Consider the following 12,889-nt stretch of genomic DNA (forward strand, 5'->3'; position numbering starts at 1 on the left):
GAGGACAGTGATAGAGGAAAGGGGGCAGGGAGGTGAGGACAGTGATAGAGGAGAAGAAGGAGGGAGGTGAGGACAGTGATAGAGGGAGAAGAAAACAGGGAAGTGGGACAGTGATAGAGGGAGTGAGGCAGGGAGGTGAGGACAGTGATAGAGGAAAGAAGAGGGAGGGAGGACAGTGATAGAGGGAAGTGGATAGAGGGAGAGAAGGGAATGGGCAGGAGGTGAGGGACAGTGATAGAGGAGAGAAGGATCTGACGGACAGTGATAGAGGGAGAGAAGGGCGGGATCTGAGGGACAGTGATGGAGGGGAGAGAAGGGGCAGGGAGGAGGTGAGGACATGTGATACAGGGAGAAGGGGGCAGGGAGGTGAGGACAGTGATAGAGGGAGAGAAGGGGCATGGAGGTGAGGGACAGTGATAGAGGGAGAAGGGGGGAGCGAGGACAATAGAGGGACAGTGATGAGGGAGTGATAGAGAAGAAGGGGGGGACAGTGAGGACAGTGATAGAGGAGAGAAGGGTGCAGAGGTGAGGGACAGTGATAGAGGAGAGAATGGGCAGGGATCTGAGGACAGTGATAGAGGGAGAGAAGGGGGCAGGGAGGTGAGGACAGTGATAGAGGGAGAGAAGGGGCAGGGAGGTGAGGACAGTGATAGAGGGAGAGAAGGGGCAGGGATCTGAGGACAGTGATAGAGGGAGAGAAGGGGGCAGGGAGGTGAGGACAAGTGATAGAGGAGAGAAGGGGCGGGGGCTGAGGACAGTGATAGAGGGAGAGAAGGGGCAGGGATCTGAGGACAGTGATAGAGGGAGAGAAGGGGCAGGGAGGTGAGGGACAGTGATAGAGGGAGAGAAGGGGCAGGGAGGTGAGGACAGTGATAGAGGGAGAAGAAAAAGCGGGGGATCTGAGGACAGTGATAGGGAAGAGAAGGGGCAGGAGGTCAGGGAAGGACAGAGGGAGAAAGAGGCAGGAGGTGAGGACAAGTCGATAGGAGGAAAGAGAAGTGCAGACGATGAGACAAAGGAGAGTGAAAGGATCGAGAGAAGAGACAGATGGAGGGTGAGGGACATGATAGAGGAGAGAAGAAAAGGGCAGGAGGTGAGTGACAGTGATAGAAGAGGGAGAAGGGGAAAGAGAGTGGGAGGTGAGGACAATGTCGAGGGAGAAAGAACAAGGAGGTGAGGACAGTGAAGAGGGAGAAGCATGGAGGTGGCAGGAGGTGAGGAAGATGATAGTGAGGAAAAAGATAGGGGTTTAGGGAGGTGAGGACAGTGATAGAGGGAGAGAAGGGGGCAGGAGGAGAGTGGTACAGTGATAGAGGAAAGAAGAGGGGGGGAAGTGAGGACAGTGATAGAGGAAGAGAGAAGGACAGGAAGAGGAGGAGGGGAGCAGGGAGGTGAGGACAGTGGATAGAGGTGGGGAGAAGAAGAGGGAGAGGAGGTGAGGATCTGAGGGACAGTGGGAGAGAAGGCAGGGAGTGAGGACAGTGATAGAGGGAGAGAAGGGGCAGGAGGTGAGGGACAATGATAGAGGGAGAGAAGGGGGCAGGGAGGTGAGGACAACAGTGATAGAGGGAGAGAAGGGGCAGGGAAGGTGAGGGGACAGTGATAGAGAAAGAAAGCAAAGGAAGTAAGGAGGCACAGTGTAGGAAAGAAGAGGGGTGGGGAGGTGAGGACAGTGATAGAGGAAGAGGAACAGGAGGTGAGGACAATGATAGAGGGAGAAGGAGCCAGGGAGGTGAAGGACTGATGAGTGATAGAAGGAGAGATTGGGGACAAGGGAGCAAATGAGGACAAGGATAGAGGAGAGAAGGGGCAGGGAGGTGAGGGACAGTGATAGAGGAGAGAAGGCGGGGAGCTGAGGGACAGTGATAGAGGAGAGAAGGGGCAGGAGGTGAGGACAGTGATAGAGGAGAGAAGGGCAGGGAGCTGAGGGACAATGATAGAGGAGAGAAGGAACAGGAGATCTGAGGGACAGTGATAGAGGGAGAGAAGGGCAGGGAGGTGAGGACATGTGATAGAGGGAGAGAAAGGGAGTGAGGACAATGATAGAGAGGAAAAAGGGGCAGGAGGTGAGGACAATGTGATAGAAAGAGAAGGGCAGGGAAGTGAGGGACAATGATAGAGGGAGGAAGAAGGAACAAAGGAGGAGTGAGGGACAATGATAGAGGAGAAGGCAGGAGGTGAGGACAGTGATAGGGAGAGAAGGGGGCAGGGAGGTGAGGACAGTGATAGAGGAGAGAAGGGCGGGGATCTGAGGACAGTGATAGAGGAGAGAATGGGCAGGGAGGTGAGGGACAGTGATAGAGGGAGAGAAGGGGCGGATCTGACGGACAGTGATAGAGGGAGAGAAGGGGCGGATCTGAGGACAGTGATGGAGGGAGAGAAGGGGGCAGGGAGGTGAGGTACAGTGATACAGGGAGAGAAGGGGCAGGGAGGTGAGGTACAGTGATACAGGGAGAGAAGGGGCAGGGAGGTGGACACAGTGATACAGGGAGAGAAGGGGCATGGAGGCGAGGACAGTGATAGAGGAGAGAAGGGGGCAGGAGGTGAGGACTGTGATAGAGGAGAGAAGGGGCAGGGATCTGAGGGACAGTGATAGAGGAGAGAAGGGGCAGGGAGGTGAGGGACAGTGATAGAGGGAGAGAATGGGCAGGGAGGTGAGGACACAGTGATAGAGGGAGAGAAGGGGGCAGGAGGTGAGGACAGTGATACAGGGAGAGAAGGGGCAGGGAGGTGAGGGACAGTGATAGAGGGAGAGAAGGGGCGGGATCTGACGGACAGTGATAGAGGGAGAGAAGGGGGCAGGAGTGAGGGACAGTGATAGAGGGAGAGAAGGGGGCAGGGAGGTGAGGGACAGTGATAGAGGGAGAGAAGGGGCGGGGATCTGAGGGACACTGATAGAGGGAGAATGGGCAGGGAGGTGAGGCAGTGATAGAGGGAGAGAGGGGGCAGGGAGGTGAGGGACAGTGATAGAGGGAGAGAAGGGCGGGCATCTGAGGGACAGTGATAGAGGGAGAGGGCAGGAGGTGAGGGACAGTGATAGAGGGAGAGAAGGGGCAGGGATCTGAGGGACAGTGATAGAGGAGGGGACAGGGAGGTGAGGACAGTGATACAGGAGAGAAGGGGGCAGGGAGGTGAGGGACACTGATAGAGGGAGAGAAGGGGCAGGGATCTGACGGACAGTGATAGAGGGAGAGAAGGGGACAGGGAGGTGAGGGACAGTGATAGAGGGAGAGAAGGGGCAGGGAGGTGAGGGACAGTGATAGAGGGAGAGAAGGGGGCAGGGGAGGGACAGTGATAGAGGGGGAAGGGGGCAGGGATCTGACGGACAGTGATAGAGGGAGAGAAGGGACATAGGTGAGGACAGTGATAGAGGGAGAGAAAGGGCAGGGAGGTGAGGGACAGTGATAGTGAGGATGAGGACAGTAGAGGGAGATAGGACAGGAGGAAATTACAATGTCGAGAGAGAAAGCGCAGGGAGGTGAGGACATGATAGGGTGAGGTGAGGACAGTGATAGAGGAAAGAGAAGGTGAGGACAATGGATAGAGGAGGTGCAGGGAGGTGAGGTACAGTGATAGAGGGAAAGAAGAGGGGTGGGAGGTGAGGGACAGTGATAGAGGGAGAGAAGGGGGGGCATCTGAGGACAGTGATAGAGGGAGAGAAGGGGGCAGGAGGTGAGGGACAGTGATAGAGGGAGAGAAGGGGGCAGGGAGGTGAGGGACAGTGATAGAGGGAGAGAAGGGGCAAGGAGGTGAGGGACAGTGATAGAGGGAGAGAAGGGGGCAGGGAGGTGAGGGACAGTGATAGAGGGAGAGAAGGGGGCAGGGAGGTGAAGGACAGTGATAGAAGGAGAGATTGGGCGGGGAGCTGAGGGACAGTGATAGAGGGAGAGAAGGGGCGGGGATCTGAGGGACAGTGATAGAGGGAGAGAAGGGGCAGGGAGGTGAGGGACAGTGATAGAGGGAGAGAAGGGGGCAGGGAGGTGAGGGACAGTGATAGAGGGAGAGAAGGGGGCAGGGAGGTGAGGTACAGTGATATAGGGAAAGAAGATGTTTGGGGAGGTGAGGGACAGTGATAGAGGGAGAGAAGGGGCATGGAGGTGAGGTACAGTGATATAGGAAAGAAGAGGGGTGGGGAGGTGAGGGACAGTGATAGAGGGAGAGAAGGGGGCAAGGAGGTGAGCGACAGTGATAGAGGGAGAGAAGGGGGCAGGGAGGTGAGGTACAGTGATAGAGGGAAAGAAGAGGGGTGGGGAGGTGAGGGACAGTGATAGAGGGAGAGAAGGGGCGGGGATCTGAGGGACAGTGATAGAGGGAGAGAAGGGGCAAGGAGGTGAGGGACAGTGATAGAGGGAGAGAAGGGGGCAGGGAGGTGAGGACAGTGATAGAGGAGAGAAGGGGGCAGGGAGGTGAGGGACAGCGATAGAGGGAGAAAGGGGCAAGGAGGTGAGGGACAGTGATAGAGGGAGAGAAGGGGCAGGAGGTGAGGTACAGTGATATAGGGAAAGAAGAGGGGGGGAGGTGAGGGACAGTGATAGATGGGAGAGAAGGGGGCAGGGAGTGAGGGACAGTGATAGAGGGAGAGAAGGGCACAGGAGGTGAAGGACAGTGATAGAAGGAGAGATTGGGCGGGGAGCTGAGGGACAGTGATAGAGGGGAGAATTGGCGGGGATCTGAGGGACAGTGATAGAGGGAGAGAAGGCAGGGAGGTGAGGGACAGTGATAGAGGGAGAGAAGGGGCAGGGAGCTGAGGGACAGTGATAGAGGGAGAGAAGGGGCGGGATCTGAGGGACAGTGATAGAGGGAGAGAAGGGGCAGGGAGGTCAGGGACAGATAGAGGGAGAGAAGGGGCAGGGAGGTGAGGGACAGTGATAGAGGGAGAGAAGGGGGCAGGGAGGTGAGGGACAGTGATAGAGGGAGAGAAGGGGGCAGGGAGGTGAGGGACAGTGATAGAGGGAGAGAAGGGGGCAGGGAGTGAGGGACAGTGATAGAGGGAGAGAAGGGGCAGGGAGGTGAGGGACAGTGATAGAGGGAGAGAAGGGGCAGGGAGGTGAGGTACATGATATATAGGAAAGAAGATGTTTGGGGAGGTGAGGGACAGTGATAGAGGGAGAGAAGGGGGCATGGAGGTGAGGACAGTGATATAGGAAAGAAGAGGGGTGGGGAGGTGAGGGACATGATAGAGGGAGAGAAGGGGGCAAGGAGGTGAGGGACAGTGATAGAGGGAGAGAAGGGGCAGGAGGTGAGGGACAGTGATAGAGGGAGAGAAGGGGGCAGGGAGGTGAGGTACAGTGATAGAGGGAAAGAAGAGGGGTGGGGAGGTGAGGGACAGTGATAGAGGGAGAGAAGGGGGCAAGGAGGTGAGGGACAGTGATAGAGGGAGAGAAGGGGGCAGGGAGGTGAGGACAGGGATAGAGGGAAAGAAGAGGGGTGGGGAGGTGAGGGACAGTGATAGAGGGAGAGAAGGGGGCAGGGAGGTGAGGTACAGTGATATAGGGAAAGAAGAGGGGTGGGGAGGTGAGGGACAGTGATAGAGGGAGAGAAGGGGGCAAGGAGGTGAGGGACAGTGATAGAGGGAGAGAAGGGGGCAGGGAGGTGAGGGACAGTGATAGAGGGAGAGAAGGGGCGGGGATCTGAGGGACAGTGATAGAGGAGAGAATGGGCAGGGAGGTGAGGGACAGTGATAGAGGGAGAGAAGGGGCGGGGATCTGACGGACAGTGATAGAGGGAGAGAAGGGGGGGGATCTGAGGACAGTGATGGAGGGAGAAGGGGGCAGGGAGGTGAGGTACAGTGATACAGGGAGAGAAGGGGGCAGGAGGTGAGGCACAGTGATACAGGAGAGAAGGGGGCAGGGAGGTGAGGTACAGTGATACAGGAGAGAAGGGGGCATGGAGGCGAGGGACAGTGATAGAGGGAGAGAAGGGGGCAGGGAGGTGAGGGACTGTGATAGAGGGAGAGAAGGGGCGGGGATCTGAGGGACAGTGATAGAGGGAGAGAAGGGGGCAGGGAGGTGAGGGACAGTGATAGAGGGAGAGAATGGGCAGGGAGGTGAGGTACAGTGATAGAGGGAGAGAAGGGGGCAGGGAGGTGAGGGACAGTGATACAGGGAGAGAAGGGGGCAGGGAGGTGAGGGACAGTGATAGAGGGAGAGAAGGGGCGGGGATCTGACGGACAGTGATAGAGGGAGAGAAGGGGGCAGGGAGGTGAGGGACAGTGATAGAGGGAGAGAAGGGGGCAGGGAGGTGAGGGACAGTGATAGAGGGAGAGAAGGGGCGGGGATCTGAGGGACACTGATAGAGGGAGAGAATGGGCAGGGAGGTGAGGTACAGTGATAGAGGGAGAGAAGGGGGCAGGGAGGTGAGGGACAGTGATAGAGGGAGAGAAGGGGCGGGCATCTGAGGGACAGTGATAGAGGGAGAGAAGGGGGCAGGGAGGTGAGGGACAGTGATAGAGGGAGAGAAGGGGGCAGGGATCTGAGGGACAGTGATAGAGGGAGAGAAGGGGACAGGGAGGTGAGGTACAGTGATACAGGGAGAGAAGGGGGCAGGGAGGTGAGGGACACTGATAGAGGGAGAGAAGGGGGCAGGGATCTGACGGACAGTGATAGAGGGAGAGAAGGGGACAGGGAGGTGAGGGACAGTGATAGAGGGAGAGAAGGGGCAGGGAGGTGAGGGACAGTGATAGAGGGAGAGAAGGGGGCAGGGAGGTGAGGGACAGTGATAGAGGGAGAGAAGGGGGCAGGGATCTGACGGACAGTGATAGAGGGAGAGAAGGGGACAGGGAGGTGAGGGACAGTGGTAGAGGGAGAGAAGGGGGCAGGGAGGTGAGGGACAGTGATAGAGGGAGAGAAGGGGGCAAGGAGGTGAGGGACAGTGATAGAGGGAGAGAAGGGGGCAGGGAGGTGAGGTACAGTGATAGAGGGAGAGAAGGCGCAGGGAGGTGAGGGACAGTGATAGAGGGAGAGAAGGGGGCAGGGAGGTGAGGGACAGTGATAGAGGGAGAGAAGGGGGCAAGGAGGTGAGGGACAGTGATAGAGGGAGAGAAGGGGGCAGGGAGGTGAGGTACAGTGATAGAGGGAAAGAAGAGGGGTGGGGAGGTGAGGGACAGTGATAGAGGGAGAGAAGGGGCGGGCATCTGAGGGACAGTGATAGAGGGAGAGAAGGGGGCAGGGAGGTGAGGGACAGTGATAGAGGGAGAGAAGGGGGCAGGGAGGTGAGGGACAGTGATAGAGGGAGAGAAGGGGGCAAGGAGGTGAGGGACAGTGATAGAGGGAGAGAAGGGGGCAGGGAGGTGAGGGACAGTGATAGAGGGAGAGAAGGGGGCAGGGAGGTGAAGGACAGTGATAGAAGGAGAGATTGGGCGGGGAGCTGAGGGACAGTGATAGAGGGAGAGAAGGGGCGGGGATCTGAGGGACAGTGATAGAGGGAGAGAAGGGGCAGGGAGGTGAGGGACAGTGATAGAGGGAGAGAAGGGGGCAGGGAGGTGAGGGACAGTGATAGAGGGAGAGAAGGGGGCAGGGAGGTGAGGTACAGTGATATAGGGAAAGAAGATGTTTGGGGAGGTGAGGGACAGTGATAGAGGGAGAGAAGGGGGCATGGAGGTGAGGTACAGTGATATAGGGAAAGAAGAGGGGTGGGGAGGTGAGGGACAGTGATAGAGGGAGAGAAGGGGGCAAGGAGGTGAGCGACAGTGATAGAGGGAGAGAAGGGGGCAGGGAGGTGAGGTACAGTGATAGAGGGAAAGAAGAGGGGTGGGGAGGTGAGGGACAGTGATAGAGGGAGAGAAGGGGCGGGGATCTGAGGGACAGTGATAGAGGGAGAGAAGGGGGCAAGGAGGTGAGGGACAGTGATAGAGGGAGAGAAGGGGGCAGGGAGGTGAGGGACAGTGATAGAGGGAGAGAAGGGGGCAGGGAGGTGAGGGACAGTGATAGAGGGAGAGAAGGGGGCAAGGAGGTGAGGGACAGTGATAGAGGGAGAGAAGGGGCAGGGAGGTGAGGTACAGTGATATAGGGAAAGAAGAGGGGTGGGGAGGTGAGGGACAGTGATAGAGGGAGAGAAGGGGGCAGGGAGGTGAGGGACAGTGATAGAGGGAGAGAAGGGCACAGGGAGGTGAAGGACAGTGATAGAAGGAGAGATTGGGCGGGGAGCTGAGGGACAGTGATAGAGGGAGAGAATTGGCGGGGATCTGAGGGACAGTGATAGAGGGAGAGAAGGGGCAGGGAGGTGAGGGACAGTGATAGAGGGAGAGAAGGGGCAGGGAGCTGAGGGACAGTGATAGAGGGAGAGAAGGGGCGGGGATCTGAGGGACAGTGATAGAGGGAGAGAAGGGGCAGGAGGTCAGGGACAGTGATAGAGGGAGAGAAGGGGCAGGGAGGTGAGGGACAGTGATAGAGGGAGAGAAGGGGGCAGGGAGGTGAGGGACAGTGATAGAGGGAGAGAAGGGGGCAGGGAGGTGAGGGACAGTGATAGAGGAGAGAAGGGGCAGGGAGGTGAGGGACAGTGATAGAGGGAGAGAAGGGGGCAGGGAGGTGAGGGACAGATAGAGGAGAAGGGGGCAGGGAGGTGAGGTACAGTGATATAGGAAAGAAGATGTTTGGGGAGGTGAGGGACAGTGATAGAGGAGAGAAGGGGGCATGGAGGTGAGGTACAGTGATATAGGAAAGAAGAGGGTGGGGAGGTGAGGGACAGTGATAGAGAGGGAGAGAAGGGGGCAAGGAGGTGAGGGACAGTGATAGAGGGAGAGAAGGGGCAGGAGGTGAGGGACAGTGATAGAGGGAGAGAAGGGGGCAGGGAGGTGAGGTACAGTGATAGAGGGAAAGAAGAGGGGGTGGGGAGGTGAGGGACAGTGATAGAGGAGAGAGGGGGCAAGGAGGTGAGGGACAGTGATAGAGGGAGAGAAGGGGGCAGGGAGGTGAGGCACAGTGATAGAGGGAAAGAAGAGGGGGGAGGTGAGAGACAGTGATAGAGGGAGAGAAGGGGGCAGGGAGGTGAGGTACAGTGATATAGGGAAAGAAGAGGGGTGGGGAGGTGAGGGACAGTGATAGAGGGAGAGAAGGGGGCAAGGAGGTGAGGGACAGTGATAGAGGGAGAGAAGGGGGCAGGAGGTGAGGTAACAGTGATATAGGGAAAGAAGAGGGGTGGGGAGGTGAGGGACAGTGATAGAGGGAGAGAAGGGGGCAGGGAGGTGAGGGACAGTGATAGAGGGAGAGAAGGGGGCAGGGAGGTGAGGTACAGTGATATAGGGAAAGAAGAGGGGTGGGGAGGTGAGGGACAGTGATAGAGGGAGAGAAGGGGGCAAGGAGGTGAGGGACAGTGATAGAGGGAGAGAAGGGGGCAGGGAGGTGAGGTACAGTGATAGAGGGAAAGAAGAGGGGTGGGAGGTGAGGGACAGTGATAGAGGGAGAGAAGGGGGCAGGGAGGTGAGGGACAGTGATAGAGGGAGAGAAGGGGGCAGGGAGGTGAGGGACAGTGATAGAGGGAGAGAAGGGGCAAGGAGGTGAGGGACAGTGATAGAGGGAGAGAAGGGGCAGGGAGGTGAGGTACAGTGATATAGGAAAGAAGAGGGGGGGGGAGGTGAGGGACAGTGATAGAGGAGAGAAGGGGGCAGGGAGGTGAGGGACAGTGATAGAGGGAGAGAAGGGGGCAGGAGGTGAGGGACAGTGATAGAGGGAGAGAAGGGGGCAGGGAGGTGAGGGACAGTGATAGAGGGAGAGATTGGGCGGGGAGCTGAGGGACAGTGATAGAGGGAGAGAAGGGACGGGGATCTGAGGGACAGTGATAGAGGGAGAGAAGGGGGCAGGGAGGTGAGGGACAGTGATAGAGGGAGAGAAGGGGCAGGGAGGTGAGGGACAGTGATAGAGGGAGAGAAGGGGCAGGGAGGTGAGGGACAGTGATAGAGGGAGAGAAGGGGGCAGGGAGGTGAGGGACAGTGATCGAGGAGAGAAGGGGGCAGGGAGGTGAGGGACAGTGATAGAGGGAGAGAGGGGGGCAGGGAGGTGAGGGACAGTGATAGAGGGAGAGAAGGGGGCAGGGAGGTGAGGGACAGTGATAGAGGGAGAGAAGGGGGCAGGGAGGTGAGGGACAGTGATAGAGGGAGAGAAGGGGGCAGGGAGGTTAGGTACAGTGATATAGGGAAAGAAGAGGGTTGAGGAGGTGAGGGACAGTGATAGAGGGAGAGAAGGGGGCAGGGAGGTGAGGTACAGTGATATAGGGAAAGAAGAGGGGTGGGGAGGTGAGGGACAGTGATAGAGGGAGAGAAGGGGCGGGGAGGTGAGGGACAGTGATAGAGGGAGAGAAGGGGGCAGGGAGGTGAGGGACAGTGATAGAGGGAGAGAAGGGGGCAGGGAGGTGAGGGACAGTGATAGAGGGAGAGAAGGGGCGGGGAGGTGAGGGACAGTGACAGAGGGAGAGAAGGGGACAGGGAGGTGAGGGACAGTGATAGAGGGAGAGAAGGGGCGGGGAGGTGAGGGACAGTGATAGAGGGAGAGAAGGGGACAGGGAGGTGAGGGACAGTGATAGAGGGAGAGAAGGGGGCAGGGAGGTGAGGGACAGTGATAGAGGGAAAGAAGAGGGGTGGGGAGGTGAGGGGCAGTGATAGAGGGAGAGAAGGGGGCTGGGAGGTGAGGGACAGTGATAGAGGGAAAGAAGAGGGGTGGGGAGGTGAGGGGCAGTGATAGAGGGGGAGAGAAGGGGGCTGGAATCTGACGGACAGTGATAGAGGGAGAGAAGGGGTGTGGGTAGGGGAGGGACTTAGATAGAGGGAGAGAAGGGGTGTGTGTAGGGGAGGGACAGTGATAGAGGGAGAGAAGGGGTGTGGGTAGGGGAGGGACAGAGATAGAGGGAAAGAAGAGGGGTGGGGAGGTGAGGGGCAGTGATAGAGCGGGAGAGAAGGGGGCTGGAATCTGACGGACAGTGATAGAGGGAGAGAAGGGGTGTGGGTAGGGGAGGGACTTAGATAGAGGGAGAGAAGGGGTGTGTGTAGGGGAGGGACAGTGATAGAGGGAGAGAAGGGGTGTGGGTAGGGGAGGGACAGAGATAGAGGGAAAGAAGGGGAGGGGATCTGACGGACAGTGATAGAGGGAGAGAAGAGGGGTGGGGAGGTGGAGGACAGTGATAGAGGGAGAGAAGAGGGGTGGGGAGATGGAGGACAGTGATAGAGGGAGAGAAGAGGGGTGGGGAGATGGAGGACAGTGATAGAGGGAGAGAAGAGGGGTGGGGAGATGGAGGACAGTGATAGAGGGAGAGAAGAGGGGGGTGGGGGAGATGGAGGACAGTGATAGAGGGAGAGAAGAGGGGTGGGGAGATGGAGGACAGTGATAGAGGGAGAGAAGAGGGTGGGGAGATGGAGGACAGTGATAGAGGGAGAGAAAGGGGGGGGAGATGGAGGACAGCGGATAGAGGGAGAGAAGGGGTGGGGAGATGGAGGACAGTGATAGAGGGAGAGAAGTGGGGTGGGGAGATGGATGACAGTGATAGAGGGAGAGAAGAGGGGTGGGGAGATGGAGGACGCGGATAGATGAGAGAAGAGGGGTGGGGGAGATGGAGGACAGTGATAGAGGGAGAGAAGAGGGGTGGGGAGATGGAGGACAGGGATAGAGGGAGAGAAGAGGGGGTGGGGAGATGGAGGACAGTGATAGAGGGAGAGAAGAGGGGTGGGGAGATGGAGGACAGTGATAGAGGGAAAGAAGAGGGGTGGGGAGGTGAGGGGCAGTGATAGAGGGAGAGAAGGGGCAGGGATCTGAGGGACAGTGATAGAGGGAGAGAAGGGGGCAGGGAGGTGAGGGACAGTGATAGAGGGAGAGAAGGGGGCAGGGAGGTGAGGGACAGTGATAGAGGGAAAGAAGAGGGGTGGGGAGGTGAGGGGCAGTGATAGAGGGGAGAGAAGGGGCTGGAATCTGACGGACAGTGATAGAGGGAGAGAAGGGGTGTGGGTAGGGGAGGGACTTAGATAGAGGGAGAGAAGGGGTGTGTGTAGGGGAGGGACAGTGATAGAGGGAGAGAAGGGGTGTGGGTAGGGGAGGGACAGAGATAGAGGGAAAGAAGGGGCGGGGATCTGACGGACAGTGATAGAGGGAGAGAAGAGGGGTGGGGAGGTGGAGGACAGTGATAGAGGGAGAGAAGAGGGGTGGGGAGATGGAGGACAGTGATAGAGGGAGAGAAGAGGGGTGGGGAGATGGAGGACTGTGATAGAGGGAGAGAAGAGGGGTGGGGAGATGGAGGACAGGGATAGAGGGAGAGAAGAGGGATGGGGAGGTGGAGGACAGGGATAGAGGGAGAGAAGAGGGGTGGGGAGATGGAGGACAGGGATAGAGGGAGAGAAGAGGGGTGGGGAGATGGAGGACAGTGATAGAGGGAGAGAAGAGGGGTGGGGAGATGGAGGACAGTGATAGAGGGAGAGAAGAGGGGTGGGGAGATGGAGGACAGGGATAGAGGGAGAGAAGAGGGGTGGGGAGATGGAGGACAGGGATAGAGGGAGAGAAGAGGGGTGGGGAGATGGAGGACAGTGATAGAGGGAGAGAAGAGGGGTGGGGAGATGGAGGACAGGGATAGAGGGAGAGAAGAGGGGTGGGGGAGATGGAGGACAGTCATAGAGGGAGAGAAGAGGGGTGGGGAGATGGAGGACAGGGATAGAGGGAGAGAAGAGGGATGGGGAGGTGGAGGACAGTGATAGAGGGAGAGAAGAGGGGTGGGGAGATGGAGGACAGTGATAGAGGGAGAGAAGAGGGGTGGGGAGGTGGAGGACAGTGATAGAGGGAGAGAGAAGGAGAGTGTGGAGGGGAGGGACAGAGATGGGGGAGAGATGGATGGGTGGGGTGAGTTGGCAGAGAGATGGAGAATTGTACTACCCACAAGTATTGCTGTATTTCCCAGTGTAATAATATCCCTTTCCCCA

At 58.1% G+C, this 12,889-nt stretch overlaps 1 pseudogene; it reads left to right on the plus strand.

Moving 5' to 3' along the window:
* LOC127928104 (neuronal acetylcholine receptor subunit alpha-7-like) overlaps nt 1–12,889 on the plus strand; it is a 42,396-nt pseudogene that overhangs the window by 27,090 nt on the left and 2,417 nt on the right.

This window comes from Oncorhynchus keta, unplaced genomic scaffold (assembly GCF_023373465.1).
Source record: "Oncorhynchus keta strain PuntledgeMale-10-30-2019 unplaced genomic scaffold, Oket_V2 Un_scaffold_2149_pilon_pilon, whole genome shotgun sequence".
Classification (NCBI taxonomy): Eukaryota; Metazoa; Chordata; class Actinopteri; order Salmoniformes; family Salmonidae; genus Oncorhynchus; species Oncorhynchus keta.